General features: G+C 39.8%; 1 pseudogene; it reads left to right on the forward strand.

Moving 5' to 3' along the window:
* The first annotated feature begins 201 nt into the window (after positions 1–201).
* LOC144309466 (bromodomain-containing protein 3 pseudogene) lies at positions 202–3,056 on the forward strand (annotated as a pseudogene).
* The last annotated feature ends 20,812 nt before the right edge of the window (positions 3,057–23,868 follow it).

The following is a 23,868-nucleotide window of genomic DNA, read 5'->3' on the forward strand; positions in this document are numbered from 1 at the left end:
ATATTTACAAAAGAACCATCTAATAAAGAACTGTTATCCAGAATCTATATAGGGAGCGGAGGGACGGCCGTCGGAGCCGCCGAGGCCAAGTGCTGCCTGGCTGGGCCTACAAAGGGGATGTCAGGCCTCCAAAAGGAGCGCAGTGGAAGCGAGGGCCTCCCTGAGCCGCTGCTGTGACGGCCAGTGAGCGAGCCGCGGAGGATGTCCACCACCAGGACGGTCGCGCCCGCGGGGATCCCGGGGAACCCGCGGGAGGTCTCCAACCCCGCCAAGCCTGGCCGCAAGACCAAGCAGCTGCAGTACCGCAGAACGTGGTGGTAAAGACGCCCTGGAATCACCAGCTCGCCTGGCCCTTCTACCAGCCCGTGGATGCAATCAAGCTAAACTTGCCCGATTACCATAAAATCATAAACACCCAATGGATATGGGGACTATTCAGAAGAGACTAGAAAATAATTATTACTGGAGCGCCAGCGAATGCGTGCAGGACTTCCACACCATGTTTACAAATTGTTACATTTACAACAAGCCCACAGATGACACAGTGCTAACGGCCCAAGCCTTAGAGAAAATTTTTCTGCAGAGAGTGGCCCAGGTGCCCCAGGACGAAGTTGAATTATTACCCCCTGCTCCGAAGGGCAAAGGCCGGAACGCGGCGCAGGAACCCGGAGTGCAGGTGGGCAGCAAGTGGTGGCCGTGTCCTCTGTCTCCCCAGCAACCCCCTTCCAGAGCGTCCCCCCACTGTCTCCAGACGCCTGTCATTGCTGCCCCCCCTCTGCCAACCATTACCGCAAACATCACGTCGGTCCCTGCGCCCCCGCCGCCGCCCCACCCCCTCCCTCGACGCCCATCATCCATCCCTGTGGTCCCTCCCACAGCGCCTGTCGTCAAGGAAAAGGGTGCAAAGCGGAAAGCAGCCACCACGACGCCCACTCCATCCGCGAGCCGGAGCGAATCGCCGCCGCCATCGTCAGACCCCAAGCAGGCCGAGGTGGGGGCTCGGCGAGAGAGTGGGGGCCGCCCCATCGCACCGCCCTGGAAGGGTCTAGAGGACGGCGAGGTGCCTCAGCATGCGGGCCGGAAGGGCGAGCTGCCGAGCACTCGCGGCACTGTGACAGCGTCCTCGAGGAAAGGCCGTGCAAGAAGCGTGCGGCCTGCGCCTGGCCCTTCTCCAGCCGGTGGACGCCGAGGCCCTGGAGCTGCACGACTACCACGACGTCACCGAGCACCCGATGGACCTCAGCACTGTCAAGAAGACGGACAGTCGCGAGTGCCCAGACGCGCAGGGCTTCGCTGCTGACATCCGGTTCATGTTCTCCAGCTGTTACCAGTACAACCCCCAGGCCACAAGGTGGTGGCCGTGGCCAGGAAGCTGCGGCCGTGTTTGAGGTGCGGTTTGCTAAGATGCCGGCTGAGCAGGGGCGCCGAGAGCAGCCGCAGCAGGGAGGAGAGCTCGGAGGAGGAGGAGGAGGAGGAGGAGCGGGCCCGGCTGGCGGAGCTGCAGGAGCAGCTGAAGGCTGTGCAGGAGCAGCTCGCCGCCCTGTCGCGGGCCCGGGAACAAGCCAGAGAGGAAGAAGGAGCCGAAGGGAAAGGAGGAGAAGGAGGAGGACGCGGACGAAGACGAGGACACGGAGAGGCACAAGGCCAAGTCTGAGGACGAGAAGGCCAAGGGGGCCCCGCCGCCAAGCAGGCCCAACCGAAGAGGGCTCCCGCTGAGAAGGCCGGCAGCGCGGCCAGGCCAGCAGGCAGCCGAAGCAGGGCGGCAAGCAGGCATCGGCCTCGACGACCCGGAGAGGAGGAGCAAGGCCTGCCCGTGAGCTAGGCCGAGGGCGCCAGCTCAGCCTAGACCACCCGGCTGCCCGGGGACACGGGGCTGCGGGGTCCACTTCATCCAGTCCCGGAGCCCTCGCTCAGGGACCCAGGCCTGAGCAGAGAGAGATTGACTTTGAGCCTCTGAAACCCACCACTGTGCGGGAGCTAGAGAGATGCGTCAAGTGTTGTTGACAGGAAAAGCCAAGGGAGCCTTTCTCCACGAGCGGGAAGAAGCAGGCGGCCAAGTCCAAGGAGGAGTTAGCTCCGGAAAGGAAGGAGTCGGAGACGCGCGGCAGGACGTCCGTGGGCAGCTGAACAACAACGAGAAGCCTGCCAAGGAGGAGAAAGCGGGCTCTGCGCCCTCGGGAGGGCCGCCCGGCTCAGCAGCAGCAGCTCCTCGGTCCGGGAGCAGCAGTTCGGCGGATCCAGCTCCACTGCAGCGACTCAGACTGAGCGCTGGACTCGCACATCAGGACAAAACCAGCGAAGTCGCACCCGCCGGAACTCTGCAGTGTCCCTTGCTCTGGTTGATCTGCTGCTCTGGTTCCGCGCCTGCAGGTTTTCTTTAAAACTCAGTGTTACGGAATCCAGGGATCCCGGGTGGCGCAGCGGTTTGGCGCCTGCCTCTGGCCCAGGGCGCGATCCTGGAGCCCCGGGATCGAGTCCCACGTCGGGCTCCCGGTGCATGGAGCCTGCTTCTCCCTCTGCCTGTGTCTCTGCCTCTCTCTCTCTCTCTCTCTGTGACTATCATAAATAAATAAAAATTAAAAAAGATAAATAAACTCAGTGTTATGGAATCTTCCAGTTTTGGCTTTAATAGGTCTAAGATCTTTCTCGTGTGTATGTGAGGCTTTATGAGAAGGTGTGAACCCGCATAAAGCCTTCCCTTCCTTACTGAGTTGAGTTGCTTGGAGACGGCAACTTCAAACGCTGACCTGATGACCGTAGAAAACCATGTCAGATGTGATCTGAAGTTTCTTGCAAAGCCCCTTTCTTATGCCCAAGCTGGTCTGTAGCTCCAGAAAGCATTGTTTGAAAGGAAGTTTCTCTGAGATGGTACTGCACCGAAGGCTGTCAGCTTTGCAAACAGGCGATGTCTCTGTCCCCCCAGCTCAGCCCCGCGGCTGGGGTCACCTCTTGCTGCAGGGTGGGGGGACTGTGGAGGTGCTGCGGGCTCCAGTCCGGGCTTCTGCAGGGGTGGGGAGAGGCGGGTGGGCACCGAGGGAGGGGCCTCGGGAGCTCCTGGGAGGGAACACGGGGGCGCGTGTGCCACGGGCAGCTTTCCATACACTGAAACTTTTACCTCAACTGAAAAAAAAAAGATAAAAAAACAAAACTAAACTAAAGGAGACTTTTTTGTAAGGTTCAGCAATTTTCTACGAAAATCTAATGTAAATTTCACTATCTACATGGTAAAGTTCTGCAAGGCAAGGAGACATGGGCTGCTAAGGAAACTTGGTGTTGACTAGGGGAGGATCATTGTCTCTTCTTATACTTTTCATACACACTGCTAGTATGAAAATAGAAACAAAATGGACCAGAGCGATACTTACGGGAGAAAAGAAAAAGACTTGAGAAGTTCTGACATACAAGCAAAAACAAAAACAAAAAATGCCCCTTATAGTTCTAATTTATAACTTTTAGAGTGAAGAACAATGATCTTGCAGAAAAATAAAATCCAAAGGAGCTCAAAGAAAAGGCACAGGAAAAAAAACTACTCTCTCCATAGACATCCTTGATAATGTAACTTATTGAAATTTAATCTTGAATAATCATAGAAAAATACTTTCTTATTAAATATGGATCTTATTCTCAATAGAATTTTCAAATAAGAAAAATCTTTTATTTTTTGTCTTGACTCCATAGTATATACTTTATGTTTTATTATTTATTTCTACTCACCTGAATTTCTCTAATCCAGCAACATAATTATCTACAGCAAAGATTCTTCAAAATACCATGGGTTATTTACCAGATTTTACTTGTCTACAAAAAATATATATTTTCCCCCAGTCAGTGATCAGTGACTCCATAAATGGGAAGGAATGGACTTTTTCTCCATTTCTTGGTTTTATGTCACAGTAACGATGAAACTTTTACCTCAACAACTTCTCATTCCAGTCTTTTACAATCACTTCTGTCGAGGGACTGTGTTTGTTCACTGCCAAACAGTGTCTAAATTATAACTTGAGGACAATATGAAGATGACAATAAAAATCCAGTTTACTAAGAAGAAAACAACTAGATACCCTTCTTTCTACAAGGACTTATTTATGAATATGCACTTAATAAAAAATAAGATGCTCGATAATTAACAAATTTAGGTTTATTCTGCAGTTAGGTTTATAGAAAAGAGCATAAACTGGAAAATAGTCGCTTCATTCCCCATCTTCTATTTTAGGAAGACTTTAAATCTATAATGAAGTTTAAAAATGCCAAATCTCACACACAAAAAAAAAACACTTTCTTGAAACATTTTTTTCACAATATATGCAGAAAAAGCACAGCCCTAAATAGAAGACCAAGATGTGCACACACACACACACACACACACACACACACACATCCACATGCTCAATATATTCACAGCAAAAAAAACATAAGGGATGGGCAATTCAAGCTTTCTCCCAAAGCATACATGGGATGAAAGAAATTCCTAAATCTCAATGCAGAATAGAACAATTACTACCAGAGGGTAATGAATTAATGAAAACATGAATACAGTTACTACTGGAACTGGCTTCCGAAGCACCAACACACAAACTCATTCAAGACTCTCTTTTAGATCTCAGCTACAGAAATGCCAACCAACATGCCTATATTTAGCAGATATAGTAGTTTGAGGAAAAGCTACAATTAGTATTTTAAGTTTGAAAATGAACATCAGGGATTCCTGGGTGGCGCAGCGGTTTGGCGCCTGCCTTTGGCCCAGGGCGCGGTCCTGGAGACCCGGGATCGAATCCCACGTCGGGCTCCTGGTGCATGGAGCCTGCTTCTCCATCTGCCTGTGTCTCTGCCTCTCTCTCTCTATCATAAATAAATAAAAAAAATTAAAAAAAAGAAAATGAACATCATAAAAATAATAAATCACTCCTTTTTCCTATATTGCTCCACCTGTCTTTGCTTAGCCTTTACTGAATCCAAATGCTAAGTATTGACTTATGTGGTTTTCCTGTGAACACATAAAGTAGAAAATGAGAAATAGTTTAGATCTCAAAAAAGAAAAAAGCACATGACTCAAAAGTTTGCAGGCAGAAATAAATTACAGTGATCAAAAATATTGTTTGGGAATATTAAAATATCTTTACTGTGTACAGAGTTGTTTATGAAAACTTTGGCTTTCTCATCTACATTATACCATGGAGAATAGAACAAAATAATGTAAAAATGTCCTGTTTACACAACGTAGACTTGAGAAAATGCACCACTGGTGCTATTTGATGTATGAAATCTTCATTTTCCAGTATATGGGTTATTTTCTGGGACTAAATCAAGCTCAGTGTATTTTAGTCTGAGAAAGCTAATATGTTTTCACAAAAATAGAAACTTCTGAAGAGTATCTTCATGACCATGAGAGGATTAAAAGCAAATTTCAAAATGCACTTTAAGCACAGACAAACTAGAACATTTCTATTTTGTTGCTTTGACTGTTTTTTTAACATAGTGACCCTTAAGGGAAAAAAATGGGTGGGGGGCAAGGTGGCAGGAAGATAGGCTTCATAAAATACACTTAGGTTGAATTAAAGTAGTTGTAGTTTAGTATTCTAAATAAGGAAACATTCAATTAAATAATCAAGATTCTCAATAATCTGCAAATTGCTATAACCTCTAGTTTTGAAATCCCCAATTTTTTTTTTTTGAAATCCCCAATTTTTGAAAAAAATTCTTTTTTCGTGCCAAAATTGTGTTAAAACATATGTTTGGTATTCTCTTTCCTAAAAAGTTTGGAGATATTTTAGAAGCACCCAAAACCTAAATCCATGGCAAATTTAATAACTCTTTGGAGGTAAGTAATAGTCTCATCTAAAAGAAAGAGAAATCGAGTTGGGTTACAGATGCTTACAAAAATGAGAAAATTAGGATAAATTTCATTAAAAATATTAAATATCTGAAATTCTAGATTGCCAGTATTCCTTTTAAGGAGGATTTATGTTTATGAATAGAAATCCTCAGGGTGGTATTGTGTTTTTCTCCTCATAGGAAACGCCTGTTTTGTCAAGCAATTAAGGTTCTCTGTGGAGAAACTGATATGTCAGTCAGTCCACCACCAGACTCTCAGCCTAAAATCCATGGGCTTCTCTCCCTTTGCTGCAAAACAAAGACCCCTACTCTTATTCTCCTGAACTCTTTGTCTTTTCCTCAACTCAAGTGTCAGAATTTTTAACACATAGATTCATAAAAATGGGGTAAAAAAAACAATTTCTATAAATAAAACAGATCCACAGTATAACATTAACTCTGCCAAAAAATCAGACAAAGAAATAAAAATAAATACTCTAGAAATTTGGAGCTCATTTGCTAATTTTCTTTTTTTTTTAATTTATTTTTTTTAAATTTTTTTATTTATTTATGATAGTTACAGAGAGAGAGAGAGGTAGAGACATAGGCAGAGGGAGAAGCAGGCTCCATGCACCGGGAGCCCGATGTGGGATTCGATCCCAGGTCTCCAGGATCACGCCCTGGGCCAAAGGCAGGCGCCAAACCGCTGCGCCACCCAGGGATCCCCTCATTTGCTAATTTTCTAACTCAATTCACTATGATCATGGGTCCATAGCCAAATCATGGTCTCCTATCCTCTTTTCAACTATCTTATTAAGTATAATGTGATTAAATAAATAATTACTAAAGGGAAAGGATAATCTTTTTATTTAAAAAAAAGAACATGAAGAATCACATCACCAAGATGGCAACATAGGATATTCCTGACTTCACTCCCCTCCCAAAACAAATGAACAACTATTCAAGAGCAAGACAACATTGAAAGAACCCTAGAACATGATGGTGAGGTACTCCCCACACCTCAGAGGCCAAGACAAACTGCATAGGAAGAGAAGGGGCCACACGCTGGCTGCACTTCTCCCCCCAAATCCAGGCCATTTCAGCACCAACCTGAGGTCTCAACTAAGCCTCCAATTCTTCCAGTGGGAAAAGAGAGCACAGGGGGGAATAGCCAGCCCCCCAACTCAGCACTGTGGCTGCTTTGTTTGAACCCCTACTCTGATCTCATGCCTACACAGGGATTGCTGGAAAACTATAAGGTTCAAACACTGGGATTCTAACTGTGACAAAGAATAGGAGAGAGGCTTGCAACAACTAGCATACGACCTTGGCCGACCAAGTCCATACTTGCAGTGTCCAAGTAATAATACCAACCAGAGGCTTTCCTCATTATCAGAACCAAGATGGATATATACTCTGACCAGGGAATTAGCAGAATATAGATCTTATTTATTCTGATCAAATGAATACTGTTGACCATAGAGCCAAGTTTGCCTAAGCCCAGGCAGGGAACTGAATCACAGCTCCCTTCCTCGACTGTGGAGAGTATCTTCTAGTCCAATTTGACAAGAAGGGCTGGAGAAAACTCCTGAAAGCTTTGTGACCCAATAGCAGTCAAGCTGAGAAGCTGGTAGAATTGAAGTTGCACAGCGGCCCTGTTTGGTCAGGGAACTTGGGGAATGGATCAGCCTGAGTTGAAACAACAAACAAAGAACAATAGCAGCTTTAACTGCTTCTCCCACTGCACCCAGACAGGGAATCTAATTCATAACCCTGCTCATTGTTGAATGCCATCAGTCTATCCAACCAGAGAATCTAACCAAAGCACAAGGAAAGCTCTGTAGCCCATCCAACAGCCCTACCTACAGTGGCATTTGAACAAAGAGCATAGCCTGTGGCTTCCCCAGTCTGCAGAGCAAAACCAGTGGCCTCACCTGACCAAGCAACTCAGTGCAGACACTACACTGATTCGGGTCCACCAACAATGAGCTATACAGACCCTGGTTCTATCTGCTGTCATGCTAGGGAAGGGAAACTAATTCATAGTCTTATCTACTGCTGAATATAGTAGCCAGTCCAGACCATCCATGAAGCCTAACCAGATTAGGAGAGAATCCAAGCAATTGTAGAGAAGCCAGGCAACTGCAAAGCCCATCCTATAGCTTTTCTTAGGGAGGGAACCAAGCTGGCAGTCCTATACAACTCTCTCAGTCACTGGAACATCTCCTATCCCTGACCTTAAAGTATGAAGCATGGCCCCATCCAAGAAAAGACCACAATAGCAGACCCCATTTGCCCAAAGAAATTACCAGCAAATGCCCAGAAACTGAAACTGAGCTGAATGGTGAAGAAGTGTCTCTGCCAAAGCAAACTTGTCAAGTATGGAATTGGAGCCCAATTACTTAAATGCACAGATTCCAACATCAGGAATCAAAGATCATAAAAAAAAAAAAATCAGGTAAATAGGACACCACCAAAATAAACTCATAAAGATCCAAAAGCTAAACCTTAATAAATGGAGATCTAGGAACTGTCAGAAAGAATTCAAAGTGAACCACCTTTAGGAAGTTAGTGAACTACAAAACACACAAACACAGACACACACAGAAAAGCAAATGAAATTAGGAAAATAATGAATAATAAAAATGAGAACTTTGAAAGAGCAACCATCAAAAACAAATCCAAATATAATTCTTAGATTTGAAAAATAAGTAAACTGAAGAATTCAACAGAAAATGTCAAAAGTAGACTCAACCATGCAGAAGAGGGAATCAGTAACTTGAAAGAGAAGTCATGGAAAATAATCTAGAGGAGCAAAATGAAAAAAGAATGACAGAGAGTGAAAAATCCTACGGGAATTATGAATCACAATCAAAAGGAATGACATTTGCATTATAGGAATTTCCTGAAGGAGACAAGAAAGGGAGAAAGACCAGTAATGGCTGAAATGTCCCCTAATCTAGGGGAAAAAATGAACATCCAGATTCACCAGGTCCAGAGGACCTCAAATAGGATGAACCTGAATAGGGCTACACTGAGACACATTATAGTCAAACTGCCAAAAGTCAAAGACAAAGAAAGAATTTTAAGAGCAGTGCAGGAAAAAGTTACGCACAAAGGAACACCCAAAAGATTATTAACACATTTCTCACAAAAACATTTTAGTCAAAAATCAAAACAAAACATTTTAATCAAGGAATGGGATGACATACTCAAACTATTGGAGGAAAATAACTGTCAACCAAGTATTATTCTATATTGGCTAAACTGTCCCTTGAAACAAAGCAAGGATAAAGACTTCCCTGAGCAAATAACCAGTAAAGGAGTTCCTTATCACTATATCTACCTTACAAAAGATGCTAATGGAAGTTCTTTAAGTAAAGGAACAATAATTATCACAAAAACATAAAAAGATAGCAAAAATCTCAGTGGTAATGGTAAACATACAGTCATATATTCTGCAATATGGTAACAGGGATAGTTAATTCACTTAAAACTCTAGCTGAAGTTTTAAAAAATGTACTAAAAATAACTATGTTAATCTGTTATTACACAATGTAAAAGCAATAACCAAAAAGGAGGAGAGGGAGTAAAAGTGTAAAGGTTATCAATTTTATCAAAGTTGTATCAGTTTAAAATGAGGTGTTATAAGTTTAAGATATTATATGTAAGCCTCATTGTAATTACTAGGAAAATCCTTTAGTAATTACATAAAACATAGATAGGAACTCAAAGCACAATGATACCAAAAGACATCAAAACACACCCTAAAAAAGTAACAGGTTTAAATAAGAAATAATGGGTGTACAAAATAACCAGAAAATAATGAACAAAATGGCAATAGTAAATCCTTATCTATAAATAATTACTTTAGTTGTAAACAGATTTCTTCAATTAAAAGCCAGAAAATGGCTAAATGGATTAAAAACCATACCCAACATTATGGTGTCTAAAAAAGACTCACTTTACCCTCAAAGACACACAGAATAAAGGGATGAAAAAAGACGTTTCAAGCAAATGGCACTAAATTACTGGCACTAAATTTACTTACATTACATGTATTATAAAAATGATATGAGATAAAGAAGGTTATTATATAATGAGAAAATGGCCATTGCTTTAATAAGATAACAACAATTGTAAATATTTTGTGCATAACGTTGGAATACCTGAATATATATAAGGCAGAAACTGACGAAGCTCAAAGGAGAAATCAACAGTAATGCAATGGATAGATCATCCAGAAAACCAATCAGGAAACAGTATACCTAAAAAACATTACAGACCAAACAGACCTAACACATACATAAAACATTCTCTTCAACAATGGCAGAACAGATATTTTTATCAAGCAGGCAGGGAATACTTTTTTAGAACAGACCATAAACTTTGCAACAAAACAAGTCTTAGCAAACTCAGGAAGACTGAAATTACACCAAATATCTTTTTTGACTACCGTGCATGAAATTAAAAATCAATCCCAACAGGAAAGCTGGAAAACTCATGACCATATGCAAATTAAATAACACTCTCCTTAAAACCATTTGATCAATTGATAGTTAAAGGAGAAATAGAAAAGGTTTTTTTATTTTTTATTTTTTGAGACAAACAAAAATGAAAGTACAACATACCAGAACTTGTGGGCTATAATAAAAGCAATTCTAATTGGAAGTTCACAGCAATAAACATCTACATTAAGAAGCAAAAAAAGATCTTAAATAAGTAACCTAAGTCTCTAAGCCTTAAGGAACCAGAAAAAGTGGAACTGAGTCCAAAATTAGAAGAAATAAAAATGAAAGTAAACATAAATGAAATAGAGAATAGAAAAACAATAGAAAGGAATAGCCAAAGTAAGAGCTGGTTCTTTGAAAAGATAAATAAACCCTTAGGCAAACCCTTACGTACACTAACAAAGAAAAGGCAAAGGACCCAAATCAATAAAATTATAAATGTAAAAAAGCACATTACAAGTGATACTACAGAAATACAAAGACCTTAACAATATACCAATATACTACACAACATAGAATAAATGAAAAAAATTATCTGAAATGCACAACTTACCAAGAATGAATCAGGAAAAATTAGAAAATGCAACTAGACCATCTACTAGTTAGATGATTGAATAAGTAATCAAAAATGCCCCAAGGGGGAATAAACATTGTTAAAATGACCACAGGACGCAAAGCAATCTACAGATTTAATAAAATCTCCATCTACCAACAGCACTTTTCACAGACCTACATAATCCTAAAATTTGTATGGACCCACAAAAAACCCCAAAGAGCCAAAGCAATCTTGAAAAAGAAAAACAGAACTAGAAGTAGCACAATCCCAGATTTCCAGTTATATTGCAAAGCTGTAGTAATGAAAATCATATAGTACTGGCACAAAAATAGGCACATGGATCAAGAACAGAACAGAGGGCCCAGAAATAAGCCTGCAGTTATTAGGTTAATTAATCTACAACAAAGGAGGCAGGAATATGCAATGGGAAAGAGTCTCTTAACTAAAAGGTGCTGGGAAAACTGGACATTGAGAGCTTGTTTGGAGGTTCTAGCAGGGGAGCGCAGCTACTCGTGTACCCTTGACCGAAGATCGGTCCTCCTCTATCGGGGATGGTCGTCGTCTTCCACCGAGCACCCAGCTTCGGGAGGGACGCACATGGAGCAGTGAGAGAGGAAGGGGACACCCGCCTAGCCAGCCAGATCGCCGATCAACCCTGGTGATCAATGGGGTGACAGGTGTCGCAGCCAGATCGCCCTCACATCCAACAGCTACAAGCAAATGAATGAAGTTGGAACTACACCATACACAAAAATAAACTCACAATGGATTAAGGACCTAATTGGGAGACTTGAAACCATAAAAATCTCAGAAGACAACATATCTGATATCAGCCACAGAAACATTTTTCTAGATATGTCTCTAAAGCAAGAGAAATAAGAACAAAAATAAATTATTGCAACTACATCAAAATAAAAACTTGTGCATAGCAAAGGAAACCACCAAGAAAAGACAACCTACTGAATGAGAGAAGATATTTACAAATGACATATCTGATAAGGGATATCCAAAATATATAAAGAACTTCTACACTGAATGCCAAAAAAACCAATCCAATTTAAAAATGGGCAGAAGACATGAACAAACATTTCTCCAAAGATGATATGCAGATGGCCCACAGACACATGAAAAGATGCTCAACATCACTCACCATCAGGGAAATGCAAATCAAAACTGCAATGAGATATTACCTCACATGGGTCAGAATGGCTAAAATTAACAACACAGGAAACAGACGTTGGCAAGTATATGAAGAAAAAGGAACTTTTGTGCAATAATGGTGGGAATGCAAACTCAAGTGCATCCATTGTGGTAAACAACTTGGGATTTCCTCACAAAATTAAATATAGAAGTTCTATATGATCCAGTAATTCCACTGCTGGGTATTTACCCAAAGAATATGAAAACACTAATTTGAAAGATACATGCATCCCTATGTTTGCTGAAATATTATTTTTAATAGCCAAATTATTGAAGCAGTTCAAGCATCCATCAATAGGTGAAAGGATAAGAAGAGGTTGTGGGGATTCCCAGGTGGCTCAGCGGTTTAGCGCCACCTTTGGCCCAGGGCATGATCCTGGGGTCCCGGGACCGAGTACCACATCGGGCTCCCTACATGGGGCCTGCTTCTCCCTCTGCCTGTGTCGCTGTGTCTCTGCTCCCCCCCTTCTCTCTCTCTCTCTCTCTCTCTCTCATAAATAAAATCTTAAAAAAAGAAGAGGTGGTGGACACACACACACACACACACACACACACACTAGAATATTACCCAGCCATAAAGAAAAAAAGAAATCTTGCCATTTGCAACAACATGGAATGATCTTAGAGGGTATAATGCTAAATGAAATAAGTCAGAGAAAGATAAATCCCATATGATTTCACTCACATGTGGAATTTAAGAAACAAAACAAAAAAGACATACCTAAAACAGACTTTTTAAAAAAATTTATTTATAATAGTCACAGAGAGAGAGAGAGAGAGAGGCAGAGACACAGGCAGAGGGAGAAGCAGGCTCCATGCACCGGGAACCCGACGTGGGACTCGATCCCCAGTCTCCAGGATCGCCCCCTGGGCCAAAGGCAGGCGCAACTGCTGCGCCACCCAGGGATCCCTAAAACAGACTTTTAAATATAGAAAACAAACTGGTGGTTGACAGAGGGGAGGTAGGTGGGAAGATATGAGCAATGAGTGAAGGGGATTAAGAGTACATTCATTATGATGAGCACTAAGTAATGTATGGAGTTCCTGAATCGCTTTATTGTATGCTTGAAATTAATATAACACTGTATGTTAACTATAGTGGAATTTTTAAAATAAATAATTTTTTAAAGCTGCAACCTCCTTCCCCACATGAGTATCTCCCTATTATCATTACCTGATTAGTTTTTCTCCATACTATAAACATTTTACTTCTTTAATAGCCTACATTCCACTTCTTAAATTTTTTTAAAGATTTTATTTATTTATTCATGAGAGACACACACAGAGAGAGGCAGAAAAACAGGAAGAGAGAGAAGCAGGCTCCATGCAGGAAGCCCAATGTGGGACTCAATCCCAGGACTCCAGGATCACACCCTGAGCCAAAGGCAGATGCTCAACTGCTGAGCCATCCAGGCGTCCCTCCACTTCTTAAATATAAACTCACCTAGGGCAAAGACTTTTTGTCATTTTGATCAGTGCTCATTCCTGGCATATAAAAAGTGCTCAATAAATATATGTTGAGTAAAAAAAAAAAATGTCCCAAAGAAGAAAAGTCCAGCACCCGGTGGATTCACTGTGAATTTTACCAAACATTTAAATTAAGATTTAAAACCAATACTTATCAAATTCTCCATAAAATTAATAATGAAGGAACACTCTCAAACTCATTTTAGGAGGCTAGCATTATCCTGATAACAAAATCAGAAAAGAATGCTACTAGAAAGAAAAGAAAACTACAGGCCAATATCCTAATGATTATAGATGCAAAAATTCTCAACAAAGTACTAACAAAAAATTCAGTAGCCTATGGGGCGCCTGGGTGGCTCAGTCAGTTAAGCATCTGCCTTCAGCTCAGGTCATGATCTCAGGGTTCTGAGAGTGAGCCCTGCATCAGGCTCCTCTGCCCCTCACTTGGTTTGTGTTTTCTCTCTTACTCTCTCAAGTAACATCTTTAAAAAAAATTCAGCGGCCTATCAAAAGAATCATTAAAAGGATAATTGACCATATTCAAGTGGGATTTATCCCTGGGTTGAAAGGATGGTTCAAAATATGGAAATCGATCAATGTGATACATCACATTAATAGAATGAAAGAAAAGAATCCTATGATCATCTCAATAGACACAGAAAAAGCATTTGACAAAATCCAACATTTATGAAAAAACAGTTAACAAATTAGGTATGGAAGTAACATACCTCAATATACTAAAAGCCATATATGCCAAGCCCATAGCTGATATCACACTCAATGGTGAAAAGTTGAAAGCTTTTCTTCCAAGATCAGCAACAAAATAAGGTGCCCACTCTCATCATTCCTATGCAATATAGAAATAAAAGTCCTAGCTAGAGCAATCAGTAACTAGCTAACTAAATAAATGCCATCAGAATTTTTTTTTTAATGTATGGTCTCTGTTTGAAGATGATTTGTTTTTATATAAAGAAAATCCTAAAAACTCAACCAAAAGCCTGTTACACCAACCAACAAATGCAATAAAGTTACAGGACACAAAATCAGCATACAAAATTTAAAAGAATTTCTACATAGCAACAGCAGATTTTCTGAAAAGAAACTTATCCCATTTTGCAATTGCATCAAAAACAGTAACATACTTAGGAATAAGTTTAACTGAGAAAGTGAAAGATATCTACCCTGAAAACTAGAAGGCATTGATAAAAGCAATCCAGGAAGACACAAACTGTGGATTAAAAAACTTAATACTATTAAAATGTCAATACTACCAAAAGCCATCCATAGAGTCAATGAAATCCCTATCAAGATTCCAATGGCTTTTTTTCCCCGAAGGAAACCGCTCCTATAGGCAAAGAAATCCCGAGAAAAAAGAACAAAGCAGGAGGCATCAGTCTTCCTGATTTCCAGCCATACTATAAAGTTCTAGTTACCAAAACATTATGGTACTGGCACAAAAATGGATAAGGGATCAATAGAAAGAATAGAAACCCAAAAAATAGACCCAAACACATAAAGTCAACAAATATTTGACAGGGAAGACAAGAATACTGTATGAAGAAAGGACAATCTGTTCAATAAATGATGCTGGGGTAACTAAATATTCACATGTAAAAGAATGAAATTGGACCCATATCTTACACCACTTACAAATATTAACCAAAAATGGATTAAGACTTAAGTGTGAGACACGAAATTCCAAAAATAAAACATAGGACCAAATTTCCTTGACATGGGTCTTAGGGATCATTTTTTTGCTACAACATCTCATGCAAAAGCAACAAAGTCAAAAATAACTAATGTAGTATGACTACACTAAAAATCTTTTGCACTCTACAGAAACTATCCACAAAGTGAAAAGACTACCTACAAACTGGTAAAAAAAAAAAAAAAAGCATTTATAAACCATTTATCTTCTAAGGGATCACTATACAAAACATAACTCATGAAATTCAATAGCAAAAACCAAATAAGTCCATTAAGAAATGGCAAAGAACATGCATAGACATTTCTCCTAAGAAGATATATAAAGGGTCAACAAGCACATGGGAAAAGACATTCAACAGGGATGCCTGGGTGGTTCAGGGGTTAAGGGTCAGCCCTTGGCTCAGGGCATGATCCCAGGATCCTGGGAATCAGTCCCACATTAGGCTCCCTGCAGGGAGCCTGCTTCTGTCTCTGCCTCTGTGTGTCTCTTATGAATAAAAAAATAAAATCTTAAAAAAAAGACATTCGACATCACTAGTCATTAGGGAAATGCAAATTAAAGCTACAATATCTCTTCACACCTGTTAGAATTGCTACTATGCAATTGATAAATTATCGAACCCTGCATCTGCAGCTAAGTATGTACTACATGTTGGCTAATTCAATTTAATTTTTTAAAAAAGAAAAAGGGTGCCTACATGAAGCAAAAAAAGAAAAAGAGTGGGTTCTACCAAAAGAGAACAATTATTGGCATGGCTGTAGAGGAAAGGGAATCCTTGCTGATAGGATTGTAAATTCATGCATCCAATATGGAAAACAGCATGGAGAATCCTAAAAAAAAAAAAAAAAAAAAAAAAAAAAAGATCTAGTTAGGATCTAGCAATTCCACCTCTGAGAATATACTGAAGGAAACAAAAACACTAATGCAAAAAGATACCTGCACCCGCATTGTCACAGCAGCAGTATTTATAAAAGCCAAGACATGGAAACAACCTAAGTGTCCATCAGTAAGTTAATGAATAAAGAAGTAGTGGTATGCATACACAGATACACACTTCTCTTCTGAAAAGCTCCTACAGTGTTTGGCTTTGTTAGCAGACAGCACAAGTCAGATACCACAAAACACAGCGTGTAGGAAGCTTCTCCTTTTGGTTCCAGTGCACTTATTGGTTTTCCTTTCCTTTCCTTTTCTTTTCTTTGTTTTTTTTTGTTGTTGTTGTTTTGTTTTTGTTTTTTTTATTTTGGCTTGTTTGCTTTGGCCCTGTGACTGCTAGGAATTTAAAGCAACCCAGTTACAGTCCTCCTTCAGTGAGTTTTACAGGCATCCTGATGAATAAATTCTCCCTTTCCCTACCAGCTACTAACCAAATCTAGGTCACAATATCCCGGCAAATTTTTCTACCTTCCAATGGGTCCCAGTAACACACCCTCTCCAATAAAGTCTAAAACTCATTTTTTGGATGTGGGGGGGGGTGCTCTCATCCAAAATGATGCCTCCCTTGGACTGTCTGTCTCAGAACTAGAAGTAGTAAGTTGCCCCTCACATCTGTCATTCCTCTCTTCCTATTGTTCTTTTGTTTCTCGTTGTACATAACTACTCTTTAAAATTACATAGTTATTCTTTTTATTACATTTTCCTTGTTCACATTTCTAGTGTGGTTTCTGTCTCCTGAATGGACACAAACTGTTAAGAAAGTCTATAAAATGAGGCTAGTAATAGTGACTCCTTAGATTGGTTTTCATGATTATAGGAGTTATATGGATAAAGTTCTTTTTTTGATAAGATTTCATTTATTTATTTATTCATGAGAGACATACAGAGAGAGAGGCAGGGACACAGGCAGAAGGAGAAGCAGGCTCCATGCAGGAAGCCCGATGGGGACTCGATCCCAGGACTCCAGGATCATGCCCTATGCCGAAGGCAGGCTCTAAACTGCTGAGCTACCCAGGCATCCCTAGATAAAGTTCTTAAACCATGTAGATTGGTAATAGTCTTTATCTATTCAGAGACAGGTTTACAACTGGTAATCCCTGTCAAAACTTTCAATAGGCAATTCTTGTAACAAAAACAAAAAAATTTAAGAAATTCCTGCTGAGAAATTATCTACCTTCTTCTTTAAAAAAAAAAAAATTGTCTACCTTCTAAAGAACACATTCTCCAATCCTTAGAGTTGTAACAACACCTTGTTTAGACCTCTATTCTAATTACAGTACAACCCTACTATATACAAACTATTTCTTACCCAAAGGACTCAGCTTCTTGAGGAAAATCATCACATTTTATTATTTACTGAATCTCTTGGTATAGTATAGATGCTCATGTAGGTTTGTGATGAGTCAGAGTACAGCTACCTTGCCAACATATCACAACCCAACAATGTCCCTGATTTTTCTCGTCTCTTTTTAAAAATATTTTATTTAGGGATCCCTGGGTGGCGCAGCGGTTTGGCGCCTGCCTTTGGCCCAGGGCGCGATCCTGGAGACCCGGGATCGAATCCCACGTCGGGCTCCCAGTGCATGGAGCCTGCTTCTCCCTCTGCCTATGTCTCTGCCTCTCTCTCTCTCTCTCTCTGTGTGACTATCATAAATAAATTAAAATTTAAAAAAAATATTTTATTTAGTCATGACAGAGAGAGAGAGAGAGAGAGAGAGAAAGGCAGAGAGAGAGGAGGAAGGAGAAGCAGGCTCAATGTGGGGCTCGATCCCAGGACCCTGGGATCACGACCCAAGCCGAAGGCAGATGCCTAAACAACTGAACTACCCAGGCACCCTTTTTCTCATCGCTCTGATCTACATTCTGCATGGATTGCTGAGTCTTTCCAATAGTATGCTCCACCAAACTTCATAAAAATAACCATGCCCCTATATTATCTTGACTCAAAACTACTTGAGTTTCATTTCAGGTATCGGTAGATCAATAAAATCTGATATTCCTATAACCTTCCCTCTTGCCTGACTTAAAGATCTTCAACAGGAATTAAATAATTTTGCAAAACATTGTCCACCAACCCCATCCCCTCCTTTTCCTTAGTAATTTTCAAGGGACAGTAGGATAACTTTAGAGTCATATAAGTATAATGCAGAAAGAACGGATGCACTGCCTTCAGAAAGGAAAAACTTAAAAGAGACCTTCAAAGATTTGTAAACATACAACCAAGCGAGATCTATAGTTTTATGACCAACTTATTTATTGGTACACTATAGTTTGAAAGAATATTCTTCAGTATTATATAGTCTTCTGCCATTAATTTTACTTGAATGGCAATTGTTTAGAGTAAGAGCTAGCGTTCTTATATATACGAAAAAAATTAGTAAAGGAATTTTTATACTATACCCTTGTTCTTGCCTTTTGAGTTCTATCTTGCATTTATTTCAAATTCTACACTCCAACACAGCAAAACCAAAAGTTAAAGAGGTTTTCTTTTTTTGCTACTGTTTTTAAAGCTAATCTGGTTTGCTTTCAACTGCAAGTCATTTTAGTTTTATAAAGGTCTCCATTCTGGCTGACTTCATTAAATATTCACTTGAGTAGTGTGCACTTTACATTCAGAGAGTAAATATGACAGTATTCCCCTCTTGTCTCTGGTTTTGTTCTCTGTGGTTTCACAGTTACCCAAGGTCAACCGCACTGCAGGAAGCAGATGATCTTTTTTCCGATGTATGGTCAAAAGGTCAATAGTAGGTTGCCTTTTGTTTTGTTGATTGTTTCCTTTGCTGTGCAAAACCTTTGTATTTTCGTATAGTCCCAATACTTTATTTTTCCTTTTATCTCCCTTGTCTCAGAAGACATATCTAGAAAAATGTTTTGGCTTATGTCAGAGACGTAAGAAAGCCTGTGCTCGTTTCTAGGATTTTTATGGTTTCAGGTTTCACATTTATGTCTTTAATTCATTTTGAGTTTATTTTTATGTATGGTATAAGAAAGTGGTCCAGTTTCATTTGTTTACATGTCGCTGACCAATTTTCCCAGTTTCCTTTGTTGAAGAGACTGTCTTTTTCCAACTGGATACTCTTGCCTCTTTTATTGAAGATTAATTGATCACATAGTTGTAGGTTTATTTCTGCGTTTTCTATTGGTCATTGGTCATTGCGTCTATTTTTGTGCCAGTACCATACGGTTTTGACTCCTACACCTTTGTAATAGAACTTGAAGTCCAGAATTGTGATACTTTCAGCTTTTGTTTTAAAAATTGCTTTGACCATTTGGAGTCTTTTGTGGTTCCATATATATTTTATAATTTTTTTTATTTCTATGAAAAACGCTCTTGGCATTTTCATAGGGACTGTATTAAATCTGTAGATTGTTGTGGATAGTATAGATATTTCAACAAAATTTGTTCTTCCAATCCATGGGCAAAGAATATTTTTCCCTTTATTTGTGTTGTATTCAATTTCTTTCACCAGTGTTTTATAGTTTTGAGAGGGACAGGTCCTTCAACTGTTTGGTTAAGCTTATTCCCTGGTATCTTATTATATTAGGTGCAATCTATTGAATGGGAGAAGATATTTGTAAATGGTTTATCTAAAAAAGTTTTAATATACCTTTCTGATATTTCCTACCCATTTTTTCTCCCTTCCCTTCTATTCCCTTTCACTATTATTTATATTCCCCCAAATGAATGAGACAGTATAATGTTTGTCCTCCGACTGACTTATTTCACTCAGCATAATACCCTCCAGTTCCATCCACGTTGAAGCAAATGGTGGGTATTGGTCATTTCTAATGGCTGAGGAATATTCCATTGTATACATAAACCACATCTTCTTTATCCATTCATCTTTCGATGGATACCGAGGCTCCTTCCACAGTTTGGCTATTGTGGACATTGCTGCTAGAAACATCGGGGTGCAGGTGTCCTGGCGTTTCATTGCATCTGTATCTTTGGGGTAAATCCCCAGCAGTGCAATTGCTGGGTCGTAGGGCATGTCTATTTTTAACTCTTTGAGGAACCTCCACACAGTTTTCCAGAGTGGCTGCACCAGTTCACATTCCCACCAACAGTGCAAGAGTGTTCCCTTTCCTCCGCATCCTCTCCAACATTTGTGGTTTCCTGTCTTGTTAATTTTCCCCATTCTCACTGGTGTGAGGTGGTATCTCATTGTGGTTTTGATTTGTATTTTCCTGATGGCAAGTGATGCCGAGCATTTTCTCATGTGCATGTTGGCCATGTCTAGGTCTTCCTCTGTGAGATTTCTGTTCATGTCTTTTGCCCATTTCATGATTGGATTGTTTGTTTCTTTGCTGTTGAGTTGAGTAAGTTCTTTATAGATCTTGGAAACTAGCCCTTTATCTGATAGTCATTCGCAAATATCTTCTCCCATTCTGTAGGTTGTCTTTTAGTTTTGTTGACTGTATCCTTTGCTGTGCAAAAGCTTCTTATCTTGATGAAGTCCCAATAGTTCATTGGTCTTGATTGCAACCACTTAACAGCCATTTTAGTGTGAAAGTAACCATAGATGATGTGTAAACAAGTGGATACGGCTAGGTCCCAATAAAACATTATTTACTTAAACTGGTGGTTGGCCAGATTTGTTCGTAAGATTATAGTAGAGTCTATTTCCTTCTAGAGTTACTTTGCCCCATACTAAAGTGTACCTTTCTGGAGTTCCTACTGAATACCCTGTGTATTCACCAATCACTCTCTCTCCACTCTGGCTGGTAGAAATTCACATATATATGGCCCTCTGTGGATTCTGGCAGTTTTTCAGTTTATAGCTCCTAGTTATTGCTGTCTTAGAAGTTTGTTTTCTATCTATCCTTTGGGATTTTACCTACAAATATAAAAGCTAGATTCCAAGACTTAAGCATATCTCTTGATCTTCTTCTCTGTCTAGCTCCCTTTCCTCCACCACCCAGTATTGAAAATTCTAGATGTTCCAAACTCTGTCTACTCCTATGTGTAAGCCCATTTTCTGGTAGGCTGACCTTTAGGAGTTATAGTTCATAAGTGCCTCCATGCAGAAATCTAGGGGTGATCATAGGGTGTGCCTTTTTTCACACAGTCCTGTGTTTCCTTATGTTCAATATCTGAAAACACTTGTTTTATGTATTTTGCCCAAGTTTCTAGTTGTTTGTTGCTGAAGAATAATTTCATACTTTTTTTTTTTACTGTTTCTTACTGTGTTTAAATTGGGCACAAATTACTTAATCTTGATATTCTAATTGTCTCTGATTTGACCAGTAAGTTTCTCTAAAAGCTGGCTCCTGGGATCCCTGGGTGGCGCAGCAGTTTGGCGCCTGCCTTTGGCCCAGGGCGCGATCCTGGAGACCCGGGATCGAATCCCACATCGGGCTCCCGGTGCATGGAGCCTGCTTCTCCCTCTGCCTGTGTCTCTGCCTCTCTCTCTCTCTCTCTCTGACTATCATAAATAAATAAAAATTTTTAAAAAATTGATTTAAAAAAAAAAGCTGGCTCCTTAAACCTTTCATCCTAATGCTATAATTTTTTGAGCACTTTCTTATTTTCTGGTATAGAAACAAATCTAGGCTCATTTTGAATTTTTTTATTTTTAGTTCTAAACAGACCATTTTCTCAAGGGGACCTGGCTCATTTTAAAGTGAAATAGTATTTAAATAGAGGTTGGGATAGAGGAGTGACATTTAATTATGTTAAAATATCACATGGCTATCTTTTGTTTAATGGACCATAAAGGGTCAAAGGAGATCAGAAAGGAAAGCATTGTAATAAAGTCACACAAAATGATAGTCACTTAGACCAAAATAGTAATGGTGAAAAATTGTATATGAGTTATGAGATAAAAAGTTGTACACACACACTACTGGGGCCAATACTTAGTTAGAACGTGGGCCTCTATTCAAAATTTGGTTTGGATGTTAAGACTGACAATACCAGTGGCACCTGGACGGCTCAGTCAGTTAAACATCTGCCTTCAGTTCAGGTTATGATCCTAGGGTCCTGGGATCAAGCCCCATGTTTGGCTCCCTGCTCAGAAGGAGAGTCTTCTTCTCCCCCTCTCTCTGCCACTCTCCTGCTTGTGCGCTTTCACTCAAATAGAAAAAAAAAAAAAACTACTTTCAGACATGCCTTGGAGCTACCCTTATGTCACAGAAAGCCTCATTATGTGAGTAATAGACACTTTCAATCCTTTTTAAGAGACCAAGGAAAAGAAACTGACTTAGAGTTTTATGGTATTTGGAAGATGGGTCTGGGGTGAGAATTTCTGTGCATTGATAAGGGCATACTTGGTGTGAACCTCCTGCCAATAAGGGAAGCACCTGGACTATCTTATTAGGTTTCCAGATGTGGAACACAAAGGAAGAGCTGTCAGCAATCAAGTCTAACATCAAGAAGTAGAGTCAGACTCTATTACACAGAGCTCCTTACAAGATTTGTTTTGCCTCTGAGTAACTGGTGTTGTAGAGTTGCCATAGACACAGTTGAAGAAAGCTGTTAACTTGAAAAAAATTTGGAGGGGAAGAATCAGAGTTTGCATTTCAGCATGTTAAGCTTCAGATTCAGTCTCTAAGATTTATTTGCATTGGAGATTTTTTACTTTCATAATTTGTTCTTTTTTACCAAAAAAAAAAAAAAACCCTGCCCACTAAGAAGGTCTCTGCCTAATGTAAATAAAATATTTTTACTAAAAATCAAAGTTACATAATTTCATAGAAGCTTTAATCCCAGAATCACTTAAAGATATACATCCTCCCTTAGTAGCTGATTTCTTTGGACAAAACAACAGACATGGAAAATAATTTGGAAATAGGTAAATAACATTAGTCGATAATTTTGATTATTGCTTGATATTTAGCAAAAAGGTGTTTTATGGGTAGGATACATGATAGCAGTAAAATTGTCTTTATTAATGTGAAGGGTTTTCTGTTCAAAATTAATATTATGTAATATTTAAATTATTGTCTTTTTAAATTATGTAGCTATTATGTTTTAGAACTTAAAAATTATGATTATTCCAAAATATGAGCTGTATTGATTCTGTAATATATTGGGATTTGTAATGTGATTCCATTTAGAAACATGTTCAAATTATTTTCTTATTTGCTTTAAAAGGATTAAATATAAGCTTGATTCAGTCTCTTTGGAGAAAAGTATCTCAAGAACCAGTTTTGTTTTTACTCCCCAAATAAACTGGAATTGACGGAATCAATACAAATGCCTACTTGTGTAAAATTAAATGATCTAGTAATTTCACAGGTTTTCAACAGTCCCATGAGAAATAATTCATCTGGTGGTCAACACCACCATTTCTCTTCCTTGGTGGTCTCGTCTTGTGATAGTTGACCTGGATCACTGCTCTTCTTTTCAAGTCAATAGATTTAAAAAATAGTTCAGAAGATAATAGACCTGGGTGCAAATTGTACCTCTGCTATCAAAAAATCATCAAGTCATTTAACATCTATAATCCTCATTTATCTTTCATCTATGAATGGAGGTTAATGTAAATGATCTCCATTTCTAGGTAGCTCAGGAATGCTTTAATGTTCTGATTCTGAGTCAAGCTCTGTGATTGAAACATTAAAGGTCTTTTGCCTTACCCCCAATCTGCTAAAACTGAACTGGGCAGCTAAATAAAAATAGTTTAATCCCACGCTGCAAGAAAAGAAAATGTTAGCAATTAACCCAGACAAGAAAGTTT

The sequence above is a fragment of the Canis aureus genome, unplaced genomic scaffold (assembly GCF_053574225.1).
Source record: "Canis aureus isolate CA01 unplaced genomic scaffold, VMU_Caureus_v.1.0 NW_027326411.1_RagTag, whole genome shotgun sequence".
In the NCBI taxonomy this organism is placed as follows: Eukaryota; Metazoa; Chordata; class Mammalia; order Carnivora; family Canidae; genus Canis; species Canis aureus.